Raw genomic sequence first — 22,661 nt, 5'->3', positions numbered from 1 at the left:
GGCAAATATCAATAAGATAAACAATAATTCCAAATTAGCAGACATGAATATAATAGTATATATAATATGTACTATATATTAATATATATTATGTAATATATCACACATGATACATACATTTTATACACACATGCACATGTACACATAAATGTACATATATACACACTTACAGATACATATATGCATATACTATATACATATTACATAACATGGGTATATATTATTTATATTAGTGTATATGTATCTATGTATAGATTATATAAGTGTGTAACATCATGGATGTATTTGTTTATATCACATATATTATATATTAGTATCTATGTACATATCATACATTCCCATAATGCATAGATATATGACCTATATGACATATGTATAAAATATAATATATTATATATATGTTATACATATATTATATATAATATATATAATATATTATATACATATATATTAATGTATGTGTATAAAATATAATATATATTATATATATATGATCAAGTATATACGAGTATGGTGTGTGTGAGAGAGAGAGAGAGAGAGAGAGAGAGAGAGAGAGAGAGAGAGAAATAGCAAACTATGGCTGTGGGAACCAAGTAACTCATACATTCGTTTTTACCATGGGTTCCCTTTAAATTTGGTTCTACACATATTGGCTGCCTTAAACCTGCTATTGCTACTCTACTCTAGTGCATACAGCAATATCAGGCATGACCAAAATTCAGTTGGTCTCATTCACCATAACCGATGGATGCTGATGATGAGAAATAAAAAACATATGTGCTCCCTTCCCCTATCTGAGTCGTCTGACTCAGAGCCAAAGCAACTATATATCTTGTTCTCATCATATTTGATTTCTCTGTTGTATTGTGTTTATGCAGTCAGTATGCACAAGAGGAAGAATACTTACTGTATACAGAATATCATTCTACAGCTTTATGTTTATTATCACTGGTAATTCATAAAGTTATTATTTAGAGGAAGTACTGGCACACCCATTTTACAGATGAGGGAATGGTTACACAAGGTTGGGAAATTGGTAAGATGTAGACCCTAAACTCAAACTCTGTTGCTCTGACTCCAAAGTGTTCTTTGAATTATATTAGTTTCTCAGTTTCTCAGGTTCTGAGTAAAAGCTTGTGGAATCATTCATCTGTAACAACCCTTGCAGGGTCCAGAGGGAGACTGGTTTCTCTTAGGAAGGCTCCCAATCTCCAACCCATGTTGTCACTCCATTTTGCATTTGCTTAATACACATGTTAATCATACAGAGAAAACTGTGATTTATTAAGTGCAGCAGTTAAAGAAGGATCATGAAGCTAGATGTACAATTTTTGGTCTCTCCTTCCCTCGGTGACAAATGGTTTTATATCATGCAAATAAAGCAAACAAGCTTTTATTTAATATACAAAAATGTAAGTTCCTTATATACATATGGGCAATGAAAGAGGAAATTTCTCAACTAACAGTGCTTTATCAATGGTTATACAGATATTTTTTATAATAATTATCTTTTGATGGGGTTCAAAAGATACTTATTTTATGTTAATTTGAAATCACACCCCAAAAGAAACATGTACCCAATAAAAGAAAAGAACAAAGCTCCAGGAAATGAACTAAACAAAATGGAGATAAGAAACCTACATGTAGTAGAGTTCCATATACTGGCTATAAAGATGCTCAATGATCTCAGGGAAAACCTCGAAAAAGAGACAGGAAAAATAAAACAGGAGATAGAAAACATAAAAAAGAACCAGTCAGAAATTAAAATAAAATAGCCAAAATAAAGAATACATTAGAGGAAATCAACCATAGATTAGTTGAAGCAGAGGACTGAATCAGCAATTTAGAAAGTAAGATGGTGGAAAACACTCAAAAAGAACAGCGACAAGAAAAAAGAATCCAAAAAGTTGCACATAGTTTAAGGGACCTCTGGGACAAGCATACCAACATTCGCATCATAGGGGAACAGAAAAAGAAGAGAGTGAACAAGGAATTGCTATTTGAAGAAATAATGACGGAAAACTTCCCTAACTTGGCAAAAGAAATATATATACAAGTCCAGGAAGTGCAGAGTGTCCCAAACAATATGAACCCAAATAGGCCCACACCAAGACATCATAATTATACTAAAACGCTAAAGGTTAAAGAAAGAACCGTAAATGCAGCAAGGAAAAAACAGTTAGTGACCTACAAGGGAGCTCCCATAAGACTGTCAGCAGATTCTCAACAGAAACTTTTCAGGCCAGAATATGTTGGCAGGAAATATTCAAATATGATGAAAAGCAAGGACCAACAACTAAAACTAATCTACCCAGCATAGCTATCATTTAGAATCGAATGACAGATAAAAAGCTTCCCAGACAAGAAAAAAGGTAATGGAGTTTATCACCACCAAATGAATGTTACAGGGACTTCTTTAAGGGGGGGGGGGGGGAGTTAATAAATATAAATAATAAAATGGCAATAACTACATATATATCAACAATTACTTTCAATGTTAGTGGATTAAATACTCCAATCAAAATAAAGCGTGGCTGAGTGGATGAGAAAAGAAGACCCTTACATATGAAATCAGACAATTACGTTCACAAACTTGTTGCAAGAATGCTGCTAACATTTTTTTGATAGCAGAGGGATTATTCATTATGAATTTGTACCAACTGGACAAACACTTAACAAAGTTTACTACTTTTAAGTCTGAAAAGTCTGCATGAAAAAGTTAGGAGACCTGAACTTTTTACCAAAATTCAGGGCTCTTGCATCACAACAATGCACCAGCTCACATGACACTGTGAGGGAGTTTTTGGCCAGTAAACAAATAACTGCATTGGAACACCCTCCTTACACACCTTATCTGGCCCCCAGTGACTTCTTTCTTTACCTGAAGATAAAGGAAATATTGAAAGGGAGACATTTTGATGACATTCAGGACATCAAGGATAATACAAAGACAACTCTGATGGTCATTTCAGAAACGTAGTTCCAAAATTGCTTTGAAGGTTGAACTAGGTGCTGGCACTGGTGCATAGCTTCCAAAAGGGAGTACTATTGAAGGTGACCAAAGTGATATTCAGCAATGAGGTATGCACTACTTTTTCTAGGATGAGTTCTCAGACTTAATTGTCAGCCCTCGTATGGTGTCGGAAGGGTATTAGATTTATTGGAGTGATAGGTGGGAGGGGCTTTTTGGGAAGGGTGAAAAAGGTTAACGGATTAAGAAGTACAAATTGGTAGTTACAAAATAGTCATGTGGATGTAAAGTAAAGCATAGGGAATATAGTCAATAATATGGTAATAACTATGTATATTCCCAGGTGTGAACTAGACTAGTCGGGATCACTTCATAAATTACATTAATGTCTAACCACTATAATATGGAATGTCAACTGTAATTCAAAAATTAAAAATGGGTAAAAAGGTGAAGGAATAGGAGGTTCAAAGTTCCAGGTATAAAATAAGTAAATCCTGGGATGTAATGTATAGTATGTTAAATATAGTCAATAATATTGTGATAGCATGGTACAGTGTCAGATGGTTGCTGGACTTATCATTTTTATCACTTTTAGGTATGTTAATGTTGAATAACTATGGAGTATACCTGAAACTAATCTAATATTGTATATTAGTCATATTTTAATAAAGATCTTTAAAAATAAAATAAAATACAATTCTTGTTATTTTTCATTTTAGAAAGTAGCTTTCATTAAAAAATCTTATTTATACTAAAAAAAAGTGCTATCTCTCCCAATAGTCTTATATCTCTCTGTGTGTACAGAGTACATAGACTCAGTCACAGACCTAACTGCTCATACTGATTCAATCCAAGTATGGCAGAAGGACTACAAAAGCATGCTGGGTCAGGGAGGCTGATGGTAAAAATCAAGTAGACATCTAAGGCAAGTAATGTAGGAAATACAATAAAATGAGAACTAATCATGTTAACATTTACTTATAGGAATTACGCTAGGTGTTTGACAGAAATTATCTCATTTAATCTTTAACACAACAGTATGATTGTTATAATTTCTACTTCAGAGAGAAAATTTTAAGATCAGATAAATTGACTAATATTTAATATGTCACAATGTGATAGAGAAAATATAACTGAAACCCAGATCATTTAGTTTTCAAATGCCTGTGTACATTTCCATAATATACTGCTTTATAAGTAAAAAAAAATAAAAATTTTGAGATATGTATGTACATATACATTTATATGTATATATGCACACATAAGTGTGTGTGTGTGTGTCCTCTTTTTTAACATTTATGCTTGCTCTAATAATAGAAATACACCCTGTGTCTTGTTAGATTGGCAATGCAAAGAATATACCAAGGTATACACTTTGCCTTAGAAATTGAATAATAACCAAGATTTGGGTCCCTAACTCCCACCATATACAATAATTAATTCACAACGAATCAACAACTTAACTGTAAGAGCTGAAATTATTAAACTCAGAACAAAGCATTGGGCTAAATATTCACGATCATGGTTTTGGCAATGGTTTCTTAGATATAACACCAGAACTATAAGTGAAAAAAATGGGAAAGCAGCTAAATTGAACTTCAATAAAATTTTAAGGTTTTATGTTTTAAAGAACCTTACCATAAAATGAAAAGAAAATTCACAGGAGAATATATTTGTAAAGAACATACCTAAAAATTAGTTGTATCTAGAATATGCAAAAAACAAACAAACAAACAAAAAAAACAACCTCTTACAACTCAATTAAAAAGACAAATAACTCAACTACAAATGATTTGAATAAACATTTCTCCAAAGAAGATATAAAAATGATAAGCACACATATAGAAAGGTGCACACCATCATTAGTCATCAAAGAAAGGCAAATCAAAACCTTAGCAAGGTACCACTTCATACCCACTAGGATGAATATAATAAAAATGTTAGCTAATATCAAGCGTTAATGAAGATGCAAGGAAATCAGTACCCTCATACAGTGCTGGTGAGAATGTAACATGGTGCAGCCACTTTGGAAAGCAGTCTGGAAAGTCCTCTAAAAGTTAAATATAGAGTTATCATCTGACCTGGCATTTCCACTTCTAAGTATAGGTCCAAGGGAAATGAGAACAAATGTCTACACAAAAGTTTATACATAAATATTCATAGTAGCTTTAGTCATAATAGATAAAAGATAGAAACAACACAAATGTCCCTCAAAAAATGACTGGATTTAAAAAAAGTGATATAGCTATACAATGAAGCATTATTCAGCCATATATAGGAGTAAAGTACTGATAGATGCTACAACATGGACGAATGTCTTGAAAATATCATGCCAGTTCAAAGAAGTAGTCAAGAAAAAAACAAACAAACAAACAAAAACCACACACTACATATAATTCCATTCATATGAAATGCCTGGAGTCAAAATGCCAGGAAAAAATGTATATTAGTTGTTACCTAGGGCTGGAGGAAATGGGACAATAGTGGGTGATAGCTAAAATTATAGGGTTTCTCTTTTGGGATTATTAACATGTTCTAAATTTGATTACGGTGATGGTTGCACTATACTTGCTGTTTGAAGTATATTTTGCCATAATAAATCATTTGAGTTATATAAAAAGTAGATTTTTAAATAATGCCAACTCATATTTGAAGTCCATAAATTGCCTCAGTATGGTATAAATATAACATTGTATTGCACCAAGGGAATGGACTTAAAGTCAAAAGTTATATCGATTAGATGTGATCTCAGAATATGCAGGCAAATACTGAGCTCTCGTATATATAGTAGAAACAGGAAAGAAAAGGAGGTAGGAAACACATTTTTTTCTAAAATTATGTTAACATTTAAAACCATAGTATCAAAAATAAATAAATGAATGAATGAACAAATAAATAACACAAAATAACCCCCCAAAACCAAACATGCCATGAATTTCTAGGATCCTGGATGAAGTCCAAGAATCCTTCCAAGACAGCATTCCAACAAGTCAGACTCAGTTAATGAAGAATAGAGAACAAGGTATAACATTTTACAATATCTTTAAATACAGTTCATACAACCTGATAGGCATAGAAGTAAAATGAATGACATATTATCCTCACTCTGAAGAAGCTCAGAGTCTAACTGTAATTGTGTGTGTGTGTATACACACACAAATGTCAAAAGTGTCATACATACTAATGTCAACAGGGTATTGCAAGTGGATGTAGATACATTAGCTATGTATATGATTCACTTTCATAATTAACTTCATTTGGTGGCTATGAGGTAGAGTGCAGCAATACAGAAAAAAACATGTCATATAAAAAGATATCATTTGAGCCAGGTTTTAAAAGATATGGATGTGTTTAATAGAGACAAGGTTTCAAAAGAAAATCTAGGCAGAGTGAACTAAATTTATATATAAATGGAGGATTGGGGGAAATGACAAGATAATTTTAAGTTATTAGTGAAAAAAAAAAATCCAAGACAAAAAGTCCAAGAAAGAACAAAAAGAAGTAAATCCTGGAGGAATATCCACAATGGTGGAGGTGATAAATGCTGTGCTGCCTCCTCATGTGACCAGATTAAAATTACAACTCAATTATGGTACAATCAACCTGGAGAACCATCTGATGTCTAGTTGAACAAAACTTGTATAACTAAAGTATAAAGAAGAAGCCAGGTTGAGACTGGTAAAAGGGACAGAGATGTGGAACAGGCTGGCCCCACACATGCATGTGGTGGTTGAGAATTGGGCAGGAGGGATATCTCAATGGCAGAAGTCCTTCCCTGGAGGAGTAAGGGACCACAGCCCCACACTGGGCTCCCCAACCAGGAGTACCAATGCCAGGAAGAGGAGCAGCCAACCTCAGTTCACAGCACGGTCTCTCTCACGTGCTTCCAGGTCCAGAAAAGGTAGCAAGAACTGCAGTTTGCATTGTAACTTATATCATGTAGTTCCTGTCTGGTCACAGGCAGTGGCTGAACTGGGCCTGCACTGAGATCCCTCCTAAGAGGCCCCAGAAAAAACATAGTTGGAGGTCATCTTCAGACCACAGCAGAATACCACACAATTAGCCTCACAAGCAGCACACCCAAAGTGGGAAATCTCAACTGGCACCAGAGCCTGCTTGGGCAAATCCCACTCTACAGAATAAGCCCCATGCATAGCAGCCCATAACCTGCAGATGTGACCAAACCTCACAGCCAGTCAGTCTGAGGGTTAATCCTGTCAACTGACATGCCAATAACAATTAAGTCTAAACTATAACATGAGGGAACACACAACTCATAAAAGGGATGCTACTGGAGTGCCCAGTGCAAGCGACCAGGGAGACTGTGCCACTCGGCCCCACAGGGCACCTACCACAGAAGGCCACCCGGTCAAGACTGGGAAACATAAAAGATCCACGTAATACATGGAAGCAAACACAGAGGGGTAGCCAAAATGGTGAAACAAAGAAATTTGTTCCAAATAAAAAACAGGTGAAAACTCTAGGAAAAACACTAAACAAAATAGAGGAAAGCAATCTACCAGACAGAGTTCAAAACAATGGTTATAAGGATGCTCAAGGAACATAATGAGAACTTCAACAAAAATAGCAAGCATAGAAAAGACTTAGAAACCAGAATAAAGAACCAGTCAGAAGTGAAAAATACAATAACTGAAATGAAAAATGCATTAGAAGAAATCACCAGCAGACAAGGTGAAGCCGAGGACTGAACCAGAGATTTGGAAGACAAGGCAGCATAAAAAACCCAACTGGAACAGCAAAAACAAAAAAGAACCCCCCCAGAATGAGGATAGTTTAAGAGACCTCTGAGACAACACCAAGCGTAACAGCATTCACCTCCTATGGGTACCAGAAGGAAAAGAGAGAAAGCAAGAGATTGAGAACCTATTTGAAGAAATAATGCCTTAAAACTTTTCTAACCTGGTGAAGGAAATAAACATACAACCCCAGGAAAAGCAGAGAATCCCAAATAAGATGAACTTAAATAGGCCGACACCAGGAAACATTATAATTAAAATGGCAAAGGTTAAAACGGAGAGATTCCTAAAAGCAGCTAAAGAAAGGCAAGTAGTTACATACAAGGGAGCTCTCATAACACTGTCGGCTGATTTCTCAACAGAAACATTGCACGTAAGAAGGCATTGGCACAAAACATCCAAGGTGATGAAAAGTAAGAAACTACAACCAAGATTACTCTACCCAGCAAGGCTATCATTTAAAATTGAAGGAGAGATAAAGAGCTTGCCAGAGAAGAAAAAGGAGTTCATCCATACCTAAGCAGTATTACAAAAAAATGTTAAAGGGACTTTTTTAACAAGTAGAAGAGGGGGAAGAAAGAACATAAAGATGAATAATAAAACGGCCATAGCTACATATCTATCAATAATCACTTTAAATGAAATGGAATATATGCTCCAACCAAAAGACATAGTGTATCTGAATGGATAAGAAAACAAAACCCATGCATATGCTGTCTACCAGAGACCCACTTCAGATTGAAAGACACAGTCTAAAAGGAAAGGGATGGAAAAAGATATTCCATAGAAATGGAAATAAATAAGATGCTAGGGTACCAATATTTATACATAGACTTTAAAACAAAGGCTATAATAAGAGTCAAAGAAGAAAATTACATAATGATAAAGAGATCAATCCAACAAGAGAATAGAACCCTTGTGAATATTTATGCGTCCAACACAGGAGCATGCATATATATATATATTGCGTCCTGCACAACAAGAGCTGTGGGAAGCGAGAAGGGTGGCACAGGGTTAAGAAAAGACAGTAGTCAAGAATAGAGTGCAAGCGGGGCCAAGGGACTCAGGCCTCAAGGACTGAGCCCTGAATCGGGCCAACACATGGCTTTTATTAGTTAACAAATTAGGAAGTAAATCTTGTTAATCTCAAGATCTGTGAATTATGTGCCTGCTGGCTGTCTTTCCGAAGGTCCCCATTGTGCTCCAACATGTACTGTGCTTTCACACACATGCATAACTCCAGGGGATCCATTAAAAGGGAGGAACCGATATTATTCCATCGGGTCTCAGTTTGTTGAGACATCCCCTCAAGGGAGCTTTATCGATATCTTTCTATCGAGCCTCAGTTTGCTGAGGCACTCCCTTCTGAAATCCTGGGAAGAGCTCAGGGGGACAAATGGTTTGGCAGCTGTAAGGTAATATATATGGAGCAAATATTGACTGACATAAAGGGAAAGATCAACAGTAATATTATCATGGTAGGGAATGTTAACATCCCATTGACAACAATGGACAGATCTTCCAGACAGATAATCAATTAGGAAAACAGTGTCCTAAAATAATATTCTTGATTGATTTAATTAAAAATTTTAGAGCATTTCACCTCAAAACAGCAGAATATACATTCTTTCAAATTCACATGGAACATTTTCCAGGATAGACCACACGTTAGGCGACAAAACAAGTTTCAATAAACTTAAGAGAGGTCAAATCACATCCAGTGTCTTCTCTGACCATAAGAGTATGAAACTCGAAATTGATTACAAGAAAAAACAAAACAAAAATTAAAAAACCCAGAAAAATACACAAACACGTGGATGATAAATAACATGCTACTAGATAATGAATGTATCAACATGAGATCAAGGAAGAAATCAAAAGAAATGTTGAGACAAATAAAAACAAAAAACAAAACACAACAACCCAAAATTTATGGGGCACATCAAAAGCAATTCTAAGAGGAAGATTCATAAAGAAACAAGAAAATTTTTACATTTAAAGAAACTAGAAAAAGAAAAGCAAACAAAGCTCAATGTGAATACAAGGAAGAAAATAGTAAAGATCAGAGCAGACATAAAAGAAACAAGGTCTAAAACAATACAAAAGATCAATAAAACCAAGAGCTGTTTCTTTGAAAAGATAAACAAAATTGATAAAACTTTAACCACAGTCATCAAGAAAAAAAGAGAGAAGACGCAAATAAATTAAATCAGAAATGAAAGAGAAGTGATGACTGACACCACAGAAATACAAAGGATTATGAGAAAATAGTGCAAACAATTATAGGCCAACAAATTGAACAATCTGAGAAAAGTGGATAAATGCCTAGAAACTTACTATATTCTAAGACTGAATCAAGATGAAACAGAAAATTTGAGTAGACTGATTACTACTAACAAAATCAGTAATCAGTAATTAAAATATTTTCAACAAACAAAAGTCCTGGACCCAATGGCTTAACAGGTGAATTTTACCAAACATTCAAAAAAGAATTTACACAAAATTTACAACAAAATATTAGCAAACTGAATCCAGCAATATGTTGAAAAGATCATTACCATAATCAAGTGGGTCTTATTCCTGGGATGCAAGGTTGGTGCAATATCTGCAAAGCAATTATCATGATATACCACCTGAAAAATGAATTATAAAAATCATATGATCATATAAACAAATGCGAAAAAAGCATTTGACAAAAATCCAGCATCCATTTGATAAAAATTCTGAGCAAAGTGGGAATAGAGGGAACATACTTTAACACAATAAAGGCCACATATGAGAAACCCACAGCTAACATCATACTCAATCAGAAATGTTAAAAGCATTATTTTCAAGATCAGTAACAAGACTAGGATGACCACTTTAACCACTTTTATTCAACATAATATTGGAAGTTATAGCCATATCAATCAGACAAGGAAAAGAAATAAACATATCCAAAAAGTAAAACTGTCATTATTTACAGATGACATGATACTATATATAGAGAACCTGAAATATTCCACCAAAAAACTATTAGAAGTGATAAATTATTTCAGTCAGTAGCAGGACACAAAATATTGCCTTTTTAGACATCATAAAGAACTGTCAGAAGGAAAAATTAAGAACATAATCCCATTATAACTGCATCAAAAAATAAAGTCCCTAAGAATAAATTTAACCAAGGAGTTAAAAGACCTTTACTTGGAAAACTGTAAGACACTGAAGAAAGGCATTAAAGAAGATACAAATAAATGGAAGCTTATACCATGCTCATGGATATGAAAAATTAGCACCATTAAAATGTCCATACTACCCAAAGCAATCTATAGGTTCAATACAAACCCTATCAAATACCAACGGCATAATTCACAGACCTAGAACAAATAATCTTAAAATTTATATGGTGCCACAATAGACACTGAATAGCCACAGTAATCTTCAGAACGAAGAGCAAAACTGAAGGTATCATGCTACCTGATATCAAATTATACAGTAAGGCTATAGTAACCACAACAATATGGTACTGTCATAATAACAGACACATAGATCATAGAACGGCTAGAGGGCCCAGAAATAAACTCATGCCTATATGGTCATGTAATCTATGACAAAGGTGGCAAGAACACACAGGTAGGTAAAGAAAGACAGTCTATAATAAATGGTGTTGGGAAAAATGGAGAGATACATGCAAAAAACTAAAACTGGACCACTTTCTTACACCATACTGCGTTTCTCCAAAAATAAAACCTAGCCAGACAATCAGCTCTAATGAGTCTTTTGGAGCAAAAATTAATATAAGACCCAGTCTTATTTTATTGTAATATAAGACTGGGTCTTATATAATATAATTTTATTATTATTATTATTATTAATCTTATATTATTATTAATCTGATATTAATTTTTGCTCCGAAAGATGCATTAGAGCTGATTGTCCGGCTAGGTCTTGTTTTCGGGGAAACATGGTATATCACAATATATTCAAAATGGACTAAGACGTAGATGTAACACCTGAAACCAAAGAACTCCTATTTGAAAACATAAGCAGTAAACTGTCTTGACAATGCTCTTAGTAATATTTTTTCTGATCTTTCTCCTTGGGCGAGGGAAACAAAAGAAAAAATAAACCCATGTGCCTGTATAAAACTGAAAAGTTTTTGCACAGCAAAGGAAACCATCAAAAAAACAAAAAGACAACCTATTGAATGGGATGACATATTTGCCAGTGATAAATCTGAGAAGGGGTTAATATCCAAAATTTATAAAGAACTCGTGCAACTCACCACCAAAAAAACAAGCAATCCAATCAAAAAAAATGGGAAGAGTCCTGAGTAGATATTTCTCCAAAGAAGACATAACACTTGGCCAATAGACATGAAATGATTCTCAATATCACTAATCATCAGAGACATGCAAATTAAAACCACAATGAGATATCACCTCAAAACTATGAGGATGGTTATCATCAATAAATCAACAAACAAGAGTTGGAGAGAATGTGGAGAAAAAGGGAGCCCTCATACACTGTTAGTGTGATTGCAAATTTGTGTAGACACTATGGGAAACAGTATGGAGATTCCTCAAAAAACTAAAAGTAGAATAAACCTTATAACTCAGCAATTCCACTTCTGGGTATTATCTGAAGAAATCCAAACACTAATTTGAAAAGATATATGCACTCCTATGTTTCTTTTAGCACTATTTACAATAGCCAAGATATAGAAGCAACCCAAGTGTCCTTCAATAGATGACTGGATAAAGAAAAAGTAATATATACATACAATGGAATATTACTCGACCATAAAAAAGAATAAAACCTTACCATTTGTGACAACATGGATAGATGTAGAGGATGTTATGCTAAGTGAAATAAGTCAGACTGAGAAAGACAAATACCATATGATGTCACTTATGAACAAAATAAACAAATAAACAAAATAGAAACAGACTCATAGACAGAGAACAAACTGATAGTTGCCAGAGGGGAGGGAGGTTGGGGAGCTGGGTGAAAAAGGTGAAGGCATTAAGAAATACAAATTGGTAGTTACAAAATAATAACAGAGATGTAAAATACAGCATAGAAAATATTGTCAATAATGTTGCAACAACTATGTATAGTGTCAAGTGGATACTAGACTAAATGGAGTGGGGGTGGAAGGGAAATCATTGCATAAACTATATAAATGTCTAACCACTATGCTGTACACTGGAAACTATAAAATAATACTGAATGTCAACTGTAACTGGAAAAAAATAATTAAAAAAAACCAAAAATAATATAATGCACTATTGAAAAAAAAAGTCCAGTAGGTAAATGGATAAATAAGCTGTGGTAAATACAAACAGTGGCATGTTTAGCACTTAAAAGTAATGAACTATCAAACCATGAAAAACCATAGACAAATCTTAAATGTATATTACTAAGTGAAAGAAGCCAATCTAAAAAGGCAACATACTGCATGATTTTAATTATATGACATTCTGGAAAAGGTACAACTAAATATAGAGTAAAAAGATCAGTGGTTCCCAGGAGTTGAAGGGGTGGGGTAGGAATGAATAGGTGGAACACAGAGGATCTTTAGGGCAGTAAAAATATTCTGCAGGTTATGATAAGGGTGGACATATGTCATTATACATTTGTCCAAATCCACAGGATGTACAACACCAAGATTGACCTCTAATGTAAATTATGAACTTTGCATGATTATGCTGTGTCAATGTAGGTTCATCAACTGTAACGAATATCATGCACCACTCTGATGAGGAGTGTGGATAATGGGGGTGGCTATACATGTGTGAGGGCAGGGGGACATGGGAATCTATGGACCTTAATTTTGTTGTGAACCTTAAACTACTCAAAAATAACAAGTCTTAATTTAAAAAAAAAGAAAGAAAGAAAGGAAGAAGTCCAAAGAAGTAGATAGAATAAAGCTTATAAAGAGTCTTGAAATAGGCTCTTTAGAATAGAAAGTATAGACTTTATCTTATTTCAGTGTTTAGAAATCACTGACAGGTTTTAAATTACATATTGATAGGATCAAGTTGTGTTTCCAAAGTGCGCATGATACTCAAAATTATCAGCTTAAATGAGTATCAGTAAAATGAGATACATAAAAACAATTTTTTATTAGAACCTACAATAAACCAGATAGCTACTTAGGTGATGCACTCTAAATGGATTATTGCTAATCTCCCCAACAGTACTGCATGCACTGATGAAATATCAGACTAGTATAAGTAATTCTCCCAAGATCAAAGATATAATAATGCTAAAGATTCAAACTTTTGGCAACAGATTTCAAAATCTAGGCTTTTCCCACTATGTCACTGTACATTCCCAAACATTAACATATTATAGGATGCTTATGGGAGTGTTTATGATCTACAACTAGGCTTTCGTATCAAGTAGAACCGATCCTCATTAGCAGTTTTCATGTTAGGTATGGGCTGGACATGCAGGTAAATATCAGAACATGATATAATAAGTTTTATTCACTAACCTTAAATGAGAAGTCAACATAAATATAAGGCATAGCAAGAACAAACAAGAGCACAATAAAAAAAGATGAAACAGAACTGGGAGTCACTAAAGTTCTAGAACCGGGTGATTAAGAGATCTGGCATATCTGGACTCTGTCTAAATTCCCCTCACAGATATTCTAGGAGCCTTGACTGATACTGGAGAATGGGGAAAATGGTCTAAATTTTACAGGGCGTGGGGCCAATAGAGATGCTAGAAAGAGCATTAGGAATGGAGCTAGCATGAAAATTAAGCAAAAAAAAAAAAAACAAGAAAAGCACCAATTTTAAGATGAGGTATAAGGTTTCATAACCAAACTTGTACATTTCTAAAATTAGCATAATAACATACTTTCTTTCTCAAAGGTTATCTTGAGAATCAAAGTAAAATATTGTTAAATTATTAAGCCATAAAGCACAAAAAAATGCATTTACCAACAGAGAAGCAGAGTGAGTGGCAATATTAGTAGTGGAAATTTACAAAACTAAAATATAGGAATAAGGAACACATGTTTTAATCATTCAGACAGATCTGTCAATTTTAGTCAAGTTTTTAGAGCATTCAGACAGATTTCAATAGTAGGACTTCAATAATAGTAAGTGGAGCATAGTATTCTACACTGAGGAAATGGTAAAGACAAAGGTAGGAGGTGGGAAAGTAAATGCGTGTATCTGGGAGAAGATATAGAGAAGTGAGACTACAGACTATAGTATACAGAATAAAATAGTTGAAGGTGAATCTGGAAAGATAGTTTGGAACCTGATCACAAAGTATCTCAAACTGTAGGAATTAGATAGCAAATTAGGCTTTATTAGCACTTTTAAAAGATAACATTTTATTCACACAATTTACCAGCAACAAGCCAGCCTAAGAATTGATTTCCACTTCCTGCCACCTACCTCACAGTTTTGATTTAAATATTGCATGGCATGGCATGTAAAGAACTGAGTGTATCCTGGGAAATCAATAAATTATAGATATAAATACAAAGTATCTAAGAGGTCATTATACACACAATAAACTATTTTTTTTCCTAAATAAAAAATATGTAAAAAAAAATTAAAAAAATGGTGTAGATTGATTATTAAGTACATATCAGACCTTTATTTTTCATATATATATTATATAAAAAAAAAAACATGTCAATGAATGAGATAAAATATATGTTGATTGAAAGTGTTTGTGTGTAGTGTGTGATCAAAAAAAAGCCTATAAAAAATATATATAGGGGGCTGATTTTTTTTCATAAATAAATTCATTGCCAGTAAAAAAGCAAAAAAAACTCCATAAAGGCTTACATAGCACCTGGGAGAGTTATGAAGCTAATATAATAGTTATCAAGAGTTTTTGGACTAGGTGAGATTTTAGTTTGGCAGTGGCCAAGAGATGAAGCCAATTTTTTTTTAATTTCACATGCAATAATTGAGCACCTACTATGTAAAAGCCCTTTGGTAGTTTTTGCTGTGACCACACAGAAATGACAAAGTAAAAAATTCTGTGCCAGCTTCTTTTGTCTTTTCAGCAAAAACTTACAGCCTTCCTGTTTTCCAAGATATGGTGCCCAGAGTGATACAAGCTCTACTGAGCCGTCTGGCAAGATGTCAAATGGCACTGTGGTTTCCCTGGCCTAACAGAGGCACTGAATTACCCACATTTCCTTGGGAATATGTTGCCCACAGCTCTCAGCTCAGGATATCAATCAAGGATCAATTGTTCCACATCCTCCCCATCTTCCGTCCTCTTTCTATCAATAATATCCTTACTGCTCCCCAGGCTAAGGCTTCAGCTACCAGCACATAGTCAGTCTCTCACAGAAAAGCAAAATCAACCCAGAGCTGTGCCACCCCTGCTGGAACCAGACTCTACTCAACCACAGTTACAGTTCCCACAAACTACAATTTTGAATCAGACTTAGAACAAATGTGACAAATAGAATTTTCACTAAACAAAATGAAAATTTCAAACAATCAATGATGTTATACTGTTCAATTCTTAACCTGATTAGTTTATCTTTGAAATGGCCAATGGAACTCCATATAAACAATTACATTGGCCTATTATTAGTAGTTCTCTCTCTACTAGTTTTCCCTTGAATTAGTGGGTTCCATTCAGCAAACCTTTTTTTGAGAGCCTACTGAAATCTAGCAACAGCTATAAACATAAATAAGAGATAGTTCTTCCTCTGGAAGAGCACTTAGTATAAAGGCTATGAGAGTCAAGGAAAAATATAACTGCAGAAAAATGCAAAACCTGAGTTAAGCAACGAGAAATTGCCTAGGTTATCAATCTGCACTGGGCAATCAAGTATTTGAGTGTTAAAACCTCCAAGAGAATATAAGAACAACAAAACCATTGCATTCACCAGTATGTTCAGCCAGAGTTATTATTAAAAGTAGTTGGGAGGAATGCTTTGATAAGTCACTGGGAGTGGGAAAATAACACTTGAAAGTGGAATATTATTTAGACTGAACTGCTTCTGAATAGGATTAGCTGTGGGATTTTTGGTTTACCTGATGGAGCACAAACATTAGAGCTGAATGGTTGTAAATGATGGAGGAGTGGCTGTGTGCCAGCACGAGCATTCTTCCATTGCATCTCCCACTAGACTCTACAGGTCCTCTCCTGTAAATAAAAATTAAACAAGTATTACTTTAAGACTTAGCTTCATACCATCCTTTCTCTTTAAAACAGACACAGACCCACTTAGGTATAAGATAAAAAGGATTGCTTCATAATTTCCTGATAATACGGTAGGAAAGGGGGATGGATTCTATTATATTCCAACTGATACGTCTACAAATCTACCTGTATCTGAATGTCATTTCCTGAACCTGCCCTCCTAGTCCAACAAGGAAGTGTATCAGCTCCTCTAAAATGCACGTCTCTGCTTGTATCCTGGATCTCATGCTCCTCTCCTTTCAACACATACCCTTGATTTATCTCTGTCTCATTCTCTATCCCTCTCTTTTCTCTCCAACTCCTCTTCATTTCCAATCTGGATTATTCACTTAGAATAAAAAATAATAATAATAAACTTCCTCCCAAATCACAGGGAGACTTGGTTCTTGACATTCTCTCCAAAATGATCAAATGTTCATTGACTGAACCACAGAGAGTTCCTGATTCTCAGACACACTAAATTTTGTCTCTTCGCTGGACATTTATATTTGATTCACCCTCTGCCTGTAGGAATCATCCTTCACAACTATCATATCGTTTTTTGTTTTATTTGTTTGTTTGTTTTGCTTTTACATACTTTGGCATAAGCAGCTTTGGTCATTACTCTAGGGGTGAGTGGTTCATTACCCCATTCAGGTATTCTAACTCCATTTAATCAAATCTAACAGTACAGTACTAAGGCTATCTTTTATTCTTCTCATTTCCAGATGCTTTGCTAACAATATAAGGGAAGTTAGAAATGGGTTCCAGTGGTAAAATTAATAGTGTTCAAAATATGTAGATTAGTTAAAATATTTTAGAGATAACTATTGTTTAAAAGAAAAAGGTATGTAAATGTAGTAAGATCTCTCCACCCTTCACCTTTTAGAGACATACTCAACACTCGATTCTAAAATGGCCATGTTTAACCACAATTTCAGAACATTTTGTATCTGGCAATGACAACAAATTTAACTTAACCCTCACTCGAGACTAAAAATTGTGTCTGTCTTCATTTTTTTTTTTTCCACTCATGATTTTATCAGAGCACAGAAAAAGACAGAACGGAGACACTGTAAATCAAACAATTATTGTAGTATGTTTCTTTTTTGTTCCCCTTTGCCAGTATTTGTCCTGATAAATGATTGTATTGGAAACATTCACACAGCTGTCTACCTTATAATGAACTTACTATATCTTTGCCTTCAACGACAAGTTTACTATTTCTAGAAACTCTTGTCCAGCCAGGCAACATTTTTTGTTCATTATAAAAACTTCTTAAATAACCCACTGTCTCACTTAAAGGCATCAACAGATAAGTAAGACCCACTGAATCCCTCAACTCAAAATCCTTACTTTGCTATTCTCAGCAATACATACCATAGCAACATATTGTGATCAATACCAAATCCTAATCATCCTCACATTGAAAGATCCACCTTAAACTAAACTTCAAATTCTCAACAAAATCTAAACATGCTCTTCCTCATTTGAGATACTACCAAAGCTATGTTGAAGTAGTGAGAAATACTGAGGTGAGAAATAAATTAAGCTAGCCCCGTCAGCACCCTGTATTGGAGATATTCAAGTGTATGCAATGGGATATGGTATGAGAACAGCTTTTGTTTTGATTAGGAAGAAAATTTGAAAGGGAATAGCTAGCCTGTGCTTTTATCTGTATTTTGGCAGTATCAACATTTTCCAAAAACAACTAAATAATTGTTCATAACCAAGTTAAGTTGGGCCAGATTTTAACAAGGTCTATATTAAAATGCTATACTTCAAAATAGCTTTTTCTGACACTGGACCCAAAGTTGCCTACCCATTTAGGCACCATTTCATCATGTGTTTGTTTTTGCTTTGCATCTCTTATAACAATCTATTACCCTATAAATTTTGTGTTTATGGGTTAAATTTTGTTTACAGGGTTTTTATTTGTTTTCTCATTCATTTAAGCATTCCACAAATGTATGGCCCACTATGTGCCAGGTAATACCACATTTTTATATCCACTTAAGAATAGCCAGGATTTTACTGTTTTCTTATTTTTGTTTACATCTTCGTTGCCAGAACTAAGGACTCTATTGGCATATACTATTCTCTTGTCAAAAACAGAAAAAAAAAAATTGAATGCATGCATAGAACTAGTAAATAAATTAATATCCACTCAAATGAATGAAAAAAGTTCAGCATGCACATGTGCATCAGCTTTCTCTGTTTCTTTTTACTTTATTGTATCCTGGGGTATCCAAACTAAAACAATTTTCAAATATATTGATCCAGCTTTGAAAAGATGCAAGTCATATAGGTGCTAAGTTAGCACCCAGGAGAGTCATTTGGTAAATCCCTAATGTATCAAGTGACAGCTGAACTGAGTCTTGAAAAAGGCCTTGTATAGAGAACCTCCACACAGTGTATTTCCCAGCCACTGGGTCTCTTCTTACACATAATCTCCCCCTTTCAAACACTGGAAATATTTTCCAAATGAAATCTTGGCACTCATTTCCCTCCATGAATCCTAATTCACTTTATTCACATTCAATATTCATTTTAAAGGCTTTCTTTGTTATACTACTGGGAGAAACAACCCATAGCCTATTTTCATTTTATCTTCAGTGTCAGATACCAGATTCATCTAAAATTGCAGAGATCTTTTCAAAGAATGTCTATACCTCTGGCTATCACTGGATATGTTCATTCAAAAATTAACACTCCTATACAATTAAAAATATATATTTGTTTTAGCCTTGAGAATTTAATACATGTCTTGTGTTACAAACTTTGAATTTTTATTGAGTCAAATCCTTAATTGGTATAGCTCAATGTGAATTTATTGTGTTATATAAAGTATCTAATCATGAATTTTCATTTCACTAATTATACTCATTATCCACTATGATCAAAAAGTAGTGTTTATTTCATATGCACAGCACTGTATGAAGCAAATCACATATCCTGTGGCACTTAATACCCAAAAACATAAGATATCAATGCACACAAACATCTAAAATTACATGTGTCTATGGTATAGGATTACTGCAGTGATGTTAAGTAAATACTCGTCTACCTTTTAGTAAGCAAAACGAAAATATTAAAATTCAAATTTTGAAAACATATGTCTAAATTCACTCTACAAAGAATTTTGACATTTTACTTAGAATTTCTTAAAACAATCAGCTTACTAATAAATATTTTTTAAATAAAACATTAACTACATAACTTTTTAGAGCCACACTCACTTACTGCACTTCGGTTATAGGATATAAAAAACAAAGGAAGTGTCTATATTACCTATATCCATTTGTGAAAATAATTTATGTACATATTCTATGAGCAAAGTCAATCAGTAAAATAAACCAATTATCTCAGTAATTCAAGGCTACATTATTAACTCATTTCCAATTATGTGATTTTAATTCAAAGGGATTATATGTTCTTGAATTAAGCCAATAATCGTTAATTCTGAACTTCACTTGGTTACTATATAGGAATAAAGAACTTTTAAAAACAAAACTTACAATCAGAAATGATGGGGAAATTGCCTATTCTATTCATTTTTGAAAAAGGTTGGATTTCAAGCTCTTACTATACCAAAGAATGGGGTTTAGCTAATTGGAGTATTTGCCATTAATTTAGATGAGAGAAAGAATAGTAATTCCCTACTTAGATAAATATTGTATTCCTGGGATAAGGAAAAAGGGACGTAAGATAAATCTATATATTCCAATAGTATGACTCCAGTGATTCTAAATATGGCCTCTAAATTCTTTGACAGTCCTCACATCAAGAATTGTGGTCTATGGGTCATCTCCTTGAATATCAGGTGATTTGTGGCTGCTTTAACCAATAAAATAGTGATGTCATATGACTTTCAAGGTCACAAAAGTCCATGTACTTTACACATGGTCCTCTTGAAATGATTGCTCTCAAAAGGCCCTCTTTTCAGGAAGCCCATTCTTTGAACTTAGCTGCCATAATACAAGAAAGCAAGACACATAAAGAAACCACATGCAAGCACTGCAGTTGATAGCTTCAGCTGACGCCAACACCAATAACCAGACATATAAGTAAAGATGCTTCCATATAATTTCAAATCCCTCATCATCGAGTTACCCTCAGCCATGAAAGTCATCCCAGCTAAGGGTGCAGGTATCGCAGCACAGACACAGCCATCTCTGCTGTGATCTTCCTGAATTCGTAACCCACATAATGTAAGACTACAAAAAAATGGTTGTTTTGTATGACTAAGTTTTGTGGTGGTTTGTTATACAGTAATAGTAACAGGAACTATGACTGAATTTAATCAGTGTTTATAAGATTGTAAATAAAGACTGCCAGATGGTACAGATCCATAATAATATCACCTGCCTACCACTTTTTTATACGTACATGTTTTAATCACCAACATGGATGAAGGACTGCAGGTTATTTCAATTTCATAGATAGGAACTTGAATAATTATGTAATTGATTTCCTAAAAATCCCATGTTGTTTTAAAAGCAGGAGGTTAATCCAAATCTTCTTATTCCAAATCCACTGCCACAGCAGCTGTATCTTTAGAATGTAACCCATCAAAGTATTCCTTACTGATTGACAACATAGTAATGATTCTGGACAAAGGATTTTCAATGTAGACAGTTATATCATCTAATTCCACAATATTTGAGTAAAGAAAACCTTATACAACTTAGTGTAGCCTGTACAGTTTCTGTGTGCCTGTATGTCTCCAGTTTTTATGGTTGCATAGCATGCATTCTCCAGCATTACCTGCCATAATGCCAACTGGGAGATCTAGTTGTCTGAATGAAATGACAGTGACTCTACTGGGTTAGACACAGATGGATACAGTAAAGTGCTTAGCATGTTGATTAGCATGTGGAAAGTACTCAGTACCGTTATCACCATCATCATCACCACCATAACATGCCTATTAAAAAAAAAAAAAACAGTAAAATATCTTTGCTGGAAAAAAGTCATTTAAAAAAAAGTTTTTGAATAAAGAATCAGGAATCTCTTTTAGGTTTTTCCCAGTAGAGTGATAACATCAATTGCATTATCAAATTTTAATCATCATTTAAATTATGGAGAGCTGGTACCTCACTCTAGACATTGGTCCAACTGCTTTATATAGGCAAACAATTTTACTCTTCTCAACCATCCTTGAGGTAGATTACCATTACCCACCTTTTGCAGATAAGGAAATTGGGGTTTTGAACCTTTAAGTAATTAGTTTAGGGTCATCGGGGATAGATAGTGACAAAGCCAGACTGGAAATAAATTTTGTCTATGTACAAAGTCTATTTATCAAATCATCACATTTCTTCATGTGCTTTAATAGTTTGAAACATGAAGTTTAATTTTATCTGAATTAGTTGGCCATAGTGCACCATTCAATATAAGAGACATATTTAATTATTTTAGATGTGTGGTGTACATATGACTCAAAGGAATTGCAATTAGCACTGTACAGAGTTTTTGGAAGCTGTCAAACTTTTGATTCACATAAGCAAACTAAATTTTTATTGTTGTTAAGGAGATTTTAAAAATAAGTTTATTAATGTTTCTGTTCAATAACATATAGACTTTGTGTTCCTTTTTAGAAACATAAATTTTCATTATATATTAACTGCTTCCACTGGATTTATTTACTTTTATATAAGTCAAATATATTTTAAGCTGACATATGTAAATATATATATATATATATGTGTGTGTGTGCACTTATGTATGCATATATACATTTATAAATTTTGTTTCAGAATTCTAGAATAATA

The sequence above is a fragment of the Rhinolophus sinicus genome, linkage group LG06 (genome assembly GCF_036562045.2).
Source record: "Rhinolophus sinicus isolate RSC01 linkage group LG06, ASM3656204v1, whole genome shotgun sequence".
Classification (NCBI taxonomy): domain Eukaryota; kingdom Metazoa; phylum Chordata; class Mammalia; order Chiroptera; family Rhinolophidae; genus Rhinolophus; species Rhinolophus sinicus.
The sequence above is the reverse complement of the archived record's forward strand: the minus strand, read 5'-3'. Positions refer to the sequence as shown.